Here is an 11,666-nt window from a genome sequence, read left to right on the forward strand (position 1 = left end):
GGAAGGCACCCGTTACTTAGCAGACCGGGAAGGGGAATCTCCCTCTCTCCAGGGGAGATAGAGAACACTCTGCTCCACCACCTCTCGAGGGAGGCCTGACATTGGACAGGCCTTCCCGCAGTCATCCGGAGGCCTCAACGTCTCCCTGTGATGCTGTGGGCTTCAGGGGTCACCCTCCTTGGTCGCTTTCATGTTCCGCCTGTACACCTGGCTCCCCCTTTTAAGTTCTTAGAAGAGAGCAGTAGCAGAATTAGTGAAAGTACCAGAGTCTTTGATCTTTCTGATAAGTGCGTGGAAGAAACGCTGACGTCTGCTGTCCTCCCTCTCCACCTCGGCTACCACAAAGGGAAAGGCCCCCTGTCCAGTGGACACGTGACTCGCGTGACCTATCCATCATCTGAGATGACTGACACTCCTTACCCTGCCCCCTTGCCTTGAATACAATGAACAGCAGCGCCTCCAGGCATCCCGGGCCACTACCTGTCTCCGCGCTTTGGTGGCAGTGGTCCCCCGGGCCCAGCTGTCTTTCTTCCTATCTCTTTGCCTTCTCTCTTTATCTCTACGGTCTCTCGTCTCCGTCTCCGCACACACGAAGAGAAAACCCACAGACCCCGTAGAGCTGGAGCCCACATTATCTCAGCTACAAGATAATCAAGACATTCATGTGGACTACTGAGTCTTTCGGTGCCCCCTTGCTATTTTATTTTCTTCCTGCGGGCGAGTGTTTCCCTCCCTTCACGCCATCCCGATCTCCGCCGTCGTGTCTTCTCATCCCCATTCTACCGCCCAGCACGGTGTAGTGTGGCAGCCGCTAGCCACGGGTATCTAGGGAGCCCTGGAAATGTCGTCAGTTCTAATGGAGCTGTGCTGTAAGTGTGAAATACACATGAGGTTTTGACGGCAGTGTCAGTAAAATTCTCACAAATTTTTTTTTTTTTTTTTTTGAGACGGAGTTTCCGCTCTCGTTTCCCAGCCTGGAGTCCAATGGCGCGATCTAGGCTCTCTGCAACCTCCGCCTCCCGGGTTCAAGCGATTCTCCTGCCTCAGCCTCCCGAGCAGCTGGGACTACAGGTGTGTGCCACCACGCCCGGCTAAGTTTGTGTTCTTCGTACAGACGGGGTTTCTCCATGTTGGTCGGGCTGGTCTCCAACACCCGACCTCTGGTGATCTGCCCAGCTGCCGCCTCCCAAAGTGTTGCGATTACAGGCTTGAGCCACCGCTCACCCAGGCTTTTTTTTTTTTTTTTTTTTTTTTGAGACAAACTCTTGCTCTGTCACCCAGGCTGGAGTGCAGAGGCGCGATCTCGGCTCACGGCAGCCTCTACCTCCCGGGTTCCAGCGATTCTCCTGCCTCAGCTTCTCGGGTAGCTGGGATTACAGGCGTAGGCCACCACGCCCGGCTAATTTTTGTATTTTTAGGGGGGTTTCGCCATGTCGGCCAGGCTGGTCTCGAGCTCCTCACCTCAGGCGATCCGCCCGCCTCGGCCTCCCAAAGCGCCGGGATTACAGGCGTGAGCCACCGCGCCGGCCTCTTTCATTCTGTCTTTATTTTCTGAGATAAGGGTCTCGCTCGGACCCTCAGGTTGGACTGCAGTGGCGTGATCTCGGCTCGCTGAAACTTCCGCCTCCCGGGTTCAAGCGATTCTCCTGTCTCAGCCTCCCGAGTAGCTGGGATTATTGACGCGCAGCACCACGCCCGGCTAATTTTTGTGGTTTTCGTACCTTCTGTCTTCTGCCCTTCAGTACCGCATAGAGCCGCCGAAGACGAGTGAGTCGAACCAACAGCCCCTCTTGCAGCAGTTGCTGATCACGGGGCTGCCCCCGGTACTCATCCTGTGTCTCTCCTCCAAATCCCCGCTCCTCCTCAGCTATCACCTCTGCCGATGCCGGTGGTTTCCCTGGGTACCGGGAACCAAACTCTCATCCCCGAGGGGCCTAAGCCCCCCGTGGCCAGGCCCTTCTCAAGTCACGGTTGCTGCACAGTCACAGTTACAGGTGGCCCTGGGAGTAACACCTGGCACCCAAACAGATCACCAGAGGCCACACATAGTCCACCTGCCCTCCCTGCATAAGATCAGCTCTTCCTCCTCCCGACGATAGATCAGGGTCAATGATCCCTGCCAAGATGGCGACTCCTCCAGCCTGCTGGTCCAACCTTCAAGCAACAGCTGTGGCGGCCACAGCTGTTGCTTGAAGGCTTGAAGTTCAATGGGACCCTCTCCCGCTTTCTACAAACTGGTTCCTTTATTCTTATGTTTCTTTATTTATTTGGGACGGGCTCCGGCTCTGTCACCCAGGCTGGAGTGCAGTGGTGCAATCACTGCTCACTGCAGCATCCGCCTCCCAGCGTCCACCCATCCTCCCGCCTCAGCCTCTGGAATAGCTGGGGTACAGATACGCGCCAGCGCAAACGGGTTTTCGCTAGGTTGCCTGGGCTCTTTCTTTCTTTGTCTTTGTTTGTTTGTCTGTTTTTTGTTTGTTTGTTTGTTTGTTTCGAGACGGGGCTCTGGCTCTGTCGCCGGGGCTGCAGTGCAATGGCGTGATGTCACCTCACTGCGGCCTTCTGGGCTCCAGCGATCCTCCCACTGTGCCCGGCCTGAAGGCAGCCTTTAGAGAAAGAAGCAGGGGGAGTTCTTCGGAGGACAGACAGGATCTCTGGGGTTTGGAAAGGGTGAGAGACTGGGTCAGCGAAAGGGACATTCCGATCTTTTTGCTGGGATGCAACGTATAGATACAGGCACGAGACCCAAAAGAGCCGGCAGAGATTTGTCATCATGGTTGCAAGGCAACTGCCGGTGGCTGATCCCGTAAAGGATACACGTACCTAGAACGGAGCCTAAAGATGCATCAAGCATGAAGGGTGGAGCCACGATGCTTGGACTCGAGTTTCTGCTCCTGTGCGTTCCGTGACAAATGGCTTATACTACCTGCACCTCAGTTTTTTCCTGGGCAAAAAAGGAAGCTTGTTGCCGGTGCGTTGGCACCTGCCTTAAAGTGCCAGCTACTCAGCGGGCTGAAGAGGAAGAAGTTCCTACTAGGAAGACACACGGACACGTATGTTTACTGCAGCACTATTTACAATAGCAAAGACTTGGAACCAACTCGAATGCCCATCAATGATAGGCTGGATAAAGAAAATGTGGCACGTATACACCATGGAATTACTACGCAGCCATCAAAAAGGATGAGTTCATGCCCTCTGCAGGAACATGCTGGAAGGCCTCATTCTCAGCAAACTGACACAGGAAGCGAAAACCAAACACCGCATGTTCTCACTCCTAAGTGGGAGTTCAACAGTGAGTGAGAACACATGGACACAGGGAGGGGAACATCACACAGCGGGCCCTGACGGCGCGTGGGGGGCAAGGGGAGAGAGAGAGCATTAGGACAAATGGCCAACGCATGCGGGGCTTCAAACCTAGATGACTGGTGGATAGCTGCAGCAAAGCACCGTGGCACACGTGTACCTATGTTCCAAACCTGCACGTCCTGCACATGTACCCCATAACTTGGGAGGGGGTGGGGGAAACGAAAAGAGAGAGCGGGGGAAAGCAGGGGGGGAGAGAGAGACAGAAAGAGAGAGAGAGAGAGAAGAAGTTCAATTCCGGGTGGATCCCATTCCTTTAAAAGGTCACCACCACCAACACCACCACCACCACCAGACGACACCCACTCGACTGTCAAGCTGAGATCTAAGGACCTCCAAAGGAGTAGGTCACTCGTGGCCTTCCCAAAGCGCAGTAGTCACAGTGGAAACGGAAGTGTGCCTGCCGCAAAAGCCTACCGTCCTCACGGTACTTCAAGGAGCGCTTAAGCCAAGCCGGCGTGTCAGCGTGTCACGGGCACCGGACGTGCAAGCCACAGCCACCCCGCAGGTTCATCTCTGTGCCTCTCACGTCTCTTCCTCTCTCTACTTTTAGGAAACAACGTTGTATCCCCCGAGGGGGTGCACCGTTCCTGGAGGTACTGCAATACCAGGTCGATGCGTGGAGTGGACGGAGCAAGCTCCTATTCCATCTCCCTGCTCCAAAAATCCATTTAATATATTGTCCTCGGATAGAGGACGTATCAGATATTAAACTGATAAGAACAGATACTACACTTGATCTTAGCCAAAAGGCCGAGAAGCGATGCGGGCGCCTCCGCGCCCGCCGTCGCCGTCCCACTCTCATCCACATTCAAGTCGCGGTGAGAGCCCCAGCCTCGCTCCTCGCCCCATTCCCTCTGTCTCGTCCACGGCACCATTGACGCCCTCACACACTCGGGCTGATTTCTTATTCTCCGCCTTTGAAAAGGGAAATCTTACACCCGTGCTTCTTCCGGCGTTCCCGGGCTTTCATTCCGAATTTGCATGCCCCGCCCCTTCACGGAGGACGTGGCCTCCGCGCTTGACTCCGCCCCCGGGGCCGCCTCTGCCTGGCGGAGCCGCGGCTCCGCCGGGGGGCGACTTCCTCGTTTCTATCCAGCCAGCCAAAAGACACAACCGGAAGAGACTGGGGGCGAAGGCGAGAGGGGTCTGTGGAAGAGACCTGTCGGCGGAGAGCGGTCCACGTTTTCCTGGAGAAAGAGGAGGCCCCAGGGCAGGAGCGCGGGCTGCGCTGGGCCTCTGCTTCGCCGCGAGCGGGCGGGGAGACCGGCCCCGTACCCGAGGGGACGAGGGGCCCTATGCCGAGTCAGGGAAGCCGAAGGCCTGGAGGGGCTTCCGGGAGCAGGGGCTGGAGTTCCTCTGCCAGGCAGGAGGCTGGCACCAGACACCCGGCAGAGGGAGGCGGCGCGTGGACGGCGAGGGCCCAGCAAGGATTCTCCCCAGCCCCCGTGCCTGCGTCTCCTGGGGCTCCTGTGCACGGACCGTGTCCTGTGCTGTGTAGGGCAAGCTGCCTCTCTGCTCGGGACGTGGATTCCTTTCACCTCCTCCTGGCCTGGCTACTTCTGACGCAGGTCGTCAGGACTCCGCCTGGGTGTCACCCGTCCAGGAAGCCTCCCTTAGTCTAGGGCCCTCGGCACCCGCCCCCTATGTGACTAGCAGCCCTCCTGTGTATTTCATCGCACCCCCGTTGTTTATATCAGCTATTCCACTCACCACCCTTCTGGGCAATCCTTTATCTCCCGCTCTGAAATCCCATCACTGAGGGCTGGGACCCCTCCTCAGTGCTTCTCCCTGTTTCCCCGCCGCGAGTCTGGCGCCTGGCGTGTGGAAGGCGCCCAGGCGACGTTTGCGGAGCGAGGAAACGACGCAAACGTGATGAGCACGACAGACCGCAACAGAGAAGACGCAGTTAGGAGGCTATCGGCCCGGCGCGGGGGGAAAAGGGGGAAGGTCGGGCTCGGGGTGGCAGGACCCCAGAGGGCAGGGGTGACTGCCGGGGTGCTCTTGGGGCAAGATGGGCGTCAAGGCCCCCAGCAAGGTTGGGACAAAGTTTCTCTCCGAGGCACAGACTGCCGCCTGCGGGGTCAGCATTTCCCTCTCCCTTCCTCCTTCCTAAGGCAGCTTCAGCGGAGGGCCGAGGGCTTTCCGCGCATTGCCTCGAAAATTCATTTCACTCCACCGCCCTGAGTGGTGGGCCTTAATATTAGCCACGGCCAGGGTTAGGGTGAGGCCACTCCTCCAGGGCAGAATTTCAGGGGGTGCCCCACCCCACCCCCGCCCTAAACCATTCAGCAATCAACATAACTTATAGTTCAACGCAATATATCTTACCTTGTGGGCGGCAAGCCACCCGGGTGCCGAGGCAAGAGCCCGAAGGCACAAGCTGTTCCAGTATAATAAAGAAAAATAATTAGAATAAGAAAAGTTCTACTAGAGATAGGATACGGATATGATTACATCTGACTATTCTTAGTCATTAGTTTGTAGCATTACTCTTTGTTCTATTACCATAATAATCTCCGTTCTATTATGCTTACCTAGGGAAAACCGGGCCACACAGAGTTAGGAGCTGAAGGGCCACAGTGAGAGGTGACCAGAAGACAAGAGTGTGAGCCCTCATTCACGCCCAGAGAAGGGCCGCTTGAGGGCTCCTTGGCCTAGCGGTAATGCCAGTTGCCTGCGAAGGCCCTGGTTACTTAGGAGACCTTGGTCTAGCGGTGGCGCCAGTGCCTGGGAAGGCACCCGTTACTTAGCAGACCGGGAAGGGGAATCTCCCTCTCTCCAGGGGAGATAGAGAACACTCTGCTCCACCACCTCTCGAGGGAGGCCTGACATTGGACAGGCCTTCCCGCAGTCATCCGGAGGCCTCAACGTCTCCCTGTGATGCTGTGGGCTTCAGGGGTCACCCTCCTTGGTCGCTTTCATGTTCCGCCTGTACACCTGGCTCCCCCTTTTAAGTTCTTAGAAGAGAGCAGTAGCAGAATTAGTGAAAGTACCAGAGTCTTTGATCTTTCTGATAAGTGCGTGGAAGAAACGCTGACGTCTGCTGTCCTCCCTCTCCACCTCGGCTACCACAAAGGGAAAGGCCCCCTGTCCAGTGGACACGTGACTCGCGTGACCTATCCATCATCTGAGATGACTGACACTCCTTACCCTGCCCCCTTGCCTTGAATACAATGAACAGCAGCGCCTCCAGGCATCCCGGGCCACTACCTGTCTCCGCGCTTTGGTGGCAGTGGTCCCCCGGGCCCAGCTGTCTTTCTTCCTATCTCTTTGCCTTCTCTCTTTATCTCTACGGTCTCTCGTCTCCGTCTCCGCACACACGAAGAGAAAACCCACAGACCCCGTAGAGCTGGAGCCCACATTATCTCAGCTACAAGATAATCAAGACATTCATGTGGACTACTGAGTCTTTCGGTGCCCCCTTGCTATTTTATTTTCTTCCTGCGGGCGAGTGTTTCCCTCCCTTCACGCCATCCCGATCTCCGCCGTCGTGTCTTCTCATCCCCATTCTACCGCCCAGCACGGTGTAGTGTGGCAGCCGCTAGCCACGGGTATCTAGGGAGCCCTGGAAATGTCGTCAGTTCTAATGGAGCTGTGCTGTAAGTGTGAAATACACATGAGGTTTTGACGGCAGTGTCAGTAAAATTCTCACAAATTTTTTTTTTTTTTTTTTTGAGACGGAGTTTCCGCTCTCGTTTCCCAGCCTGGAGTCCAATGGCGCGATCTAGGCTCTCTGCAACCTCCGCCTCCCGGGTTCAAGCGATTCTCCTGCCTCAGCCTCCCGAGCAGCTGGGACTACAGGTGTGTGCCACCACGCCCGGCTAAGTTTGTGTTCTTCGTACAGACGGGGTTTCTCCATGTTGGTCGGGCTGGTCTCCAACACCCGACCTCTGGTGATCTGCCCAGCTGCCGCCTCCCAAAGTGTTGCGATTACAGGCTTGAGCCACCGCTCACCCAGGCTTTTTTTTTTTTTTTTTTTTTTTTGAGACAAACTCTTGCTCTGTCACCCAGGCTGGAGTGCAGAGGCGCGATCTCGGCTCACGGCAGCCTCTACCTCCCGGGTTCCAGCGATTCTCCTGCCTCAGCTTCTCGGGTAGCTGGGATTACAGGCGTAGGCCACCACGCCCGGCTAATTTTTGTATTTTTAGGGGGGTTTCGCCATGTCGGCCAGGCTGGTCTCGAGCTCCTCACCTCAGGCGATCCGCCCGCCTCGGCCTCCCAAAGCGCCGGGATTACAGGCGTGAGCCACCGCGCCGGCCTCTTTCATTCTGTCTTTATTTTCTGAGATAAGGGTCTCGCTCGGACCCTCAGGTTGGACTGCAGTGGCGTGATCTCGGCTCGCTGAAACTTCCGCCTCCCGGGTTCAAGCGATTCTCCTGTCTCAGCCTCCCGAGTAGCTGGGATTATTGACGTGCAGCACCACGCCCGGCTAATTTTTGTGGTTTTCGTACCTTCTGTCTTCTGCCCTTCAGTACCGCATAGAGCCGCCGAAGACGAGTGAGTCGAACCAACAGCCCCTCTTGCAGCAGTTGCTGATCACGGGGCTGCCCCCGGTACTCATCCTGTGTCTCTCCTCCAAATCCCCGCTCCTCCTCAGCTATCACCTCTGCCGATGCCGGTGGTTTCCCTGGGTACCGGGAACCAAACTCTCATCCCCGAGGGGCCTAAGCCCCCCGTGGCCAGGCCCTTCTCAAGTCACGGTTGCTGCACAGTCACAGTTACAGGTGGCCCTGGGAGTAACACCTGGCACCCAAACAGATCACCAGAGGCCACACATAGTCCACCTGCCCTCCCTGCATAAGATCAGCTCTTCCTCCTCCCGACGATAGATCAGGGTCAATGATCCCTGCCAAGATGGCGACTCCTCCAGCCTGCTGGTCCAACCTTCAAGCAACAGCTGTGGCGGCCACAGCTGTTGCTTGAAGGCTTGAAGTTCAATGGGACCCTCTCCCGCTTTCTACAAACTGGTTCCTTTATTCTTATGTTTCTTTATTTATTTGGGACGGGCTCCGGCTCTGTCACCCAGGCTGGAGTGCAGTGGTGCAATCACTGCTCACTGCAGCATCCGCCTCCCAGCGTCCACCCATCCTCCCGCCTCAGCCTCTGGAATAGCTGGGGTACAGATACGCGCCAGCGCAAACGGGTTTTCGCTAGGTTGCCTGGGCTCTTTCTTTCTTTGTCTTTGTTTGTTTGTCTGTTTTTTGTTTGTTTGTTTGTTTGTTTCGAGACGGGGCTCTGGCTCTGTCGCCGGGGCTGCAGTGCAATGGCGTGATGTCACCTCACTGCGGCCTTCTGGGCTCCAGCGATCCTCCCACTGTGCCCGGCCTGAAGGCAGCCTTTAGAGAAAGAAGCAGGGGGAGTTCTTCGGAGGACAGACAGGATCTCTGGGGTTTGGAAAGGGTGAGAGACTGGGTCAGCGAAAGGGACATTCCGATCTTTTTGCTGGGATGCAACGTATAGATACAGGCACGAGACCCAAAAGAGCCGGCAGAGATTTGTCATCATGGTTGCAAGGCAACTGCCGGTGGCTGATCCCGTAAAGGATACACGTACCTAGAACGGAGCCTAAAGATGCATCAAGCATGAAGGGTGGAGCCACGATGCTTGGACTCGAGTTTCTGCTCCTGTGCGTTCCGTGACAAATGGCTTATACTACCTGCACCTCAGTTTTTTCCTGGGCAAAAAAGGAAGCTTGTTGCCGGTGCGTTGGCACCTGCCTTAAAGTGCCAGCTACTCAGCGGGCTGAAGAGGAAGAAGTTCCTACTAGGAAGACACACGGACACGTATGTTTACTGCAGCACTATTTACAATAGCAAAGACTTGGAACCAACTCGAATGCCCATCAATGATAGGCTGGATAAAGAAAATGTGGCACGTATACACCATGGAATTACTACGCAGCCATCAAAAAGGATGAGTTCATGCCCTCTGCAGGAACATGCTGGAAGGCCTCATTCTCAGCAAACTGACACAGGAAGCGAAAACCAAACACCGCATGTTCTCACTCCTAAGTGGGAGTTCAACAGTGAGTGAGAACACATGGACACAGGGAGGGGAACATCACACAGCGGGCCCTGACGGCGCGTGGGGGGCAAGGGGAGACAGAGAGCATTAGGACAAATGGCCAACGCATGCGGGGCTTCAAACCTAGATGACTGGTGGATAGCTGCAGCAAAGCACCGTGGCACACGTGTACCTATGTTCCAAACCTGCACGTCCTGCACATGTACCCCATAACTTGGGAGGGGGTGGGGGAAACGAAAAGAGAGAGCGGGGGAAAGCGGGGGGGGAGAGAGAGACAGAAAGAGAGAGAGAGAGAGAGAGAGAGAGAGAGAGAGAGAGGAGAAGTTCAATTCCGGGTGGATCCCATTCCTTTAAAAGGTCACCACCACCACCACCACCACCACCACCACCACCACCACCACCACCACCACACGACACCCACTCGACTGTCAAGCTGAGATCTAAGGACCTCCAAAGGAGTAGGTCACTGGTGGCCTTCCCAAAGCGCAGTAGTCACAGTGGAAACGGAAGTGTGCCTGCCGCAAAAGCCTACCGTCCTCATGGTACTTCAAAGAGCGCTTAAGCCAAGCCGGCGCGTCAGCGTATCACAGGCACCGGGCGTGCAAGCCAAAACCACCCCGCAGGTCCACCTCTGTCCCTCTCACGTCTCTTCCTCTCTCTACTTTTAGGAAACAACGTTGTACCCCCCGAGGGGATGCACCGTTCCTGGAGGTACTGCAATACCAGGTCGATGCGTGGAGTGGACGGAGCAAGCTCCTATTCCATCTCCCTGCTCCAAAAATCCACTTAATATATTGTCCTCGGGTAGAGGACGTATCAGCTATTACACTGATAAGAACAGATACTACACTTGATCTTAGCCAAAAGGCCGAGAAGCGATGCGGGCGCCTCCGCGCCCGCCGTCGCCGTCCCACTCTCATCCACATTCATGTCGCGGTGAGAGCCCCAGCCTCGCTCCTCGCCCCATTCCCTCTGTCTCGTCCACGGCACCATTGACGCCCTCACACACTCGGGCTGATTTCTTATTCTCCGCCTTTGAAAAGGGAAGTCTTACACCCGTGCTTGTTCCGGCGTTCCCGGGCTTTCATTCCGAATTTGCAAGCCCCGCCCCTTCACGGAGGACGTGGCCTCCGCGCTTGACTCCGCCCCCGGGGCCGCCTCTGCCTGGCGGAGCCGCGGCTCCGCTGGGGGCGACTTCCTCGTTTCTATCCAGCCAGCCAAAAGACACAACCGGAAGAGACTGGGGGCGAAGGCGAGAGGGGTCTGTGGAAGAGACCTGTCGGCGGAGAGCGGTCCACGTTTTCCTGGAGAAAGAGGAGGCCCCAGGGCAGGAGCGCGGGCTGCGCTGGGCCTCTGCTTCGCCGCGAGCGGGCGGGGAGACCGGCCCCGTACCCGAGGGGACGAGGGGCCCTATGCCGAGTCAGGGAAGCCGAAGGCCTGGAGGGGCTTCCGGGAGCAGGGGCTGGAGTTCCTCTGCCAGGCAGGAGGCTGGCACCAGACACCCGGCAGAGGGAGGCGTCGCGTGGACGGCGAGGGCCCAGCAAGGATTCTCCCCAGCCCCCGTGCCTGCGTCTCCTGGGGCTCCTGTGCACGGACCGTGTCCTGTGCTGTGTAGGGCAAGCTGCCTCTCTGCTCGGGACGTGGATTCCTTTCACCTCCTCCTGGCCTGGCTACTTCTGACGCAGGTCGTCAGGACTCCGCCTGGGTGTCACCCGTCCAGGAAGCCTCCCTTAGTCTAGGGCCCTCGGCACCCGCCCCCTATGTGACTAGCAGCCCTCCTGTGTATTTCATCGCACCCCCGTTGTTTATATCAGCTATTCCACTCACCACCCTTCTGGGCAATCCTTTATCTCCCGCTCTGAAATCCCATCACTGAGGGCTGGGACCCCTCCTCAGTGCTTCTCCCTGTTTCCCCGCCGCGAGTCTGGCGCCTGGCGTGTGGAAGGCGCCCAGGCGACGTTTGCGGAGCGAGGAAACGACGCAAACGTGATGAGCACGACAGACCGCAACAGAGAAGACGCAGTTAGGAGGCTATCGGCCCGGCGCGGGGGGAAAAGGGGGAAGGTCGGGCTCGGGGTGGCAGGACCCCAGAGGGCAGGGGTGACTGCCGGGGTGCTCTTGGGGCAAGATGGGCGTCAAGGCCCCCAGCAAGGTTGGGACAAAGTTTCTCTCCGAGGCACAGACTGCCGCCTGCGGGGTCAGCATTTCCCTCTCCCTTCCTCCTTCCTAAGGCAGCTTCAGCGGAGGGCCGAGGGCTTTCCGCGCATTGCCTC

The 11,666-nt window shown here is 57.0% G+C and overlaps 2 non-coding genes across 2 annotated transcripts; both read right to left on the minus strand.

Moving 5' to 3' along the window:
• Positions 1 to 3,940: 3,940 nt before the first annotated feature.
• Positions 3,941 to 4,131, minus strand: LOC129470911 (U2 spliceosomal RNA). Its single transcript, XR_008653428.2, has one exon. It is a non-coding gene; the product is annotated as a U2 spliceosomal RNA (small nuclear RNA).
• A 5,951-nt stretch (positions 4,132 to 10,082) lies between these two features.
• Positions 10,083 to 10,273, minus strand: LOC129470896 (U2 spliceosomal RNA). The gene has a single exon (XR_008653413.2). It is a non-coding gene; the product is annotated as a U2 spliceosomal RNA (small nuclear RNA).
• Positions 10,274 to 11,666: the final 1,393 nt, after the last annotated feature.

Source organism: Symphalangus syndactylus, chromosome 20 (genome assembly GCF_028878055.3).
Source record: "Symphalangus syndactylus isolate Jambi chromosome 20, NHGRI_mSymSyn1-v2.1_pri, whole genome shotgun sequence".
NCBI classification, from domain to species: domain Eukaryota; kingdom Metazoa; phylum Chordata; class Mammalia; order Primates; family Hylobatidae; genus Symphalangus; species Symphalangus syndactylus.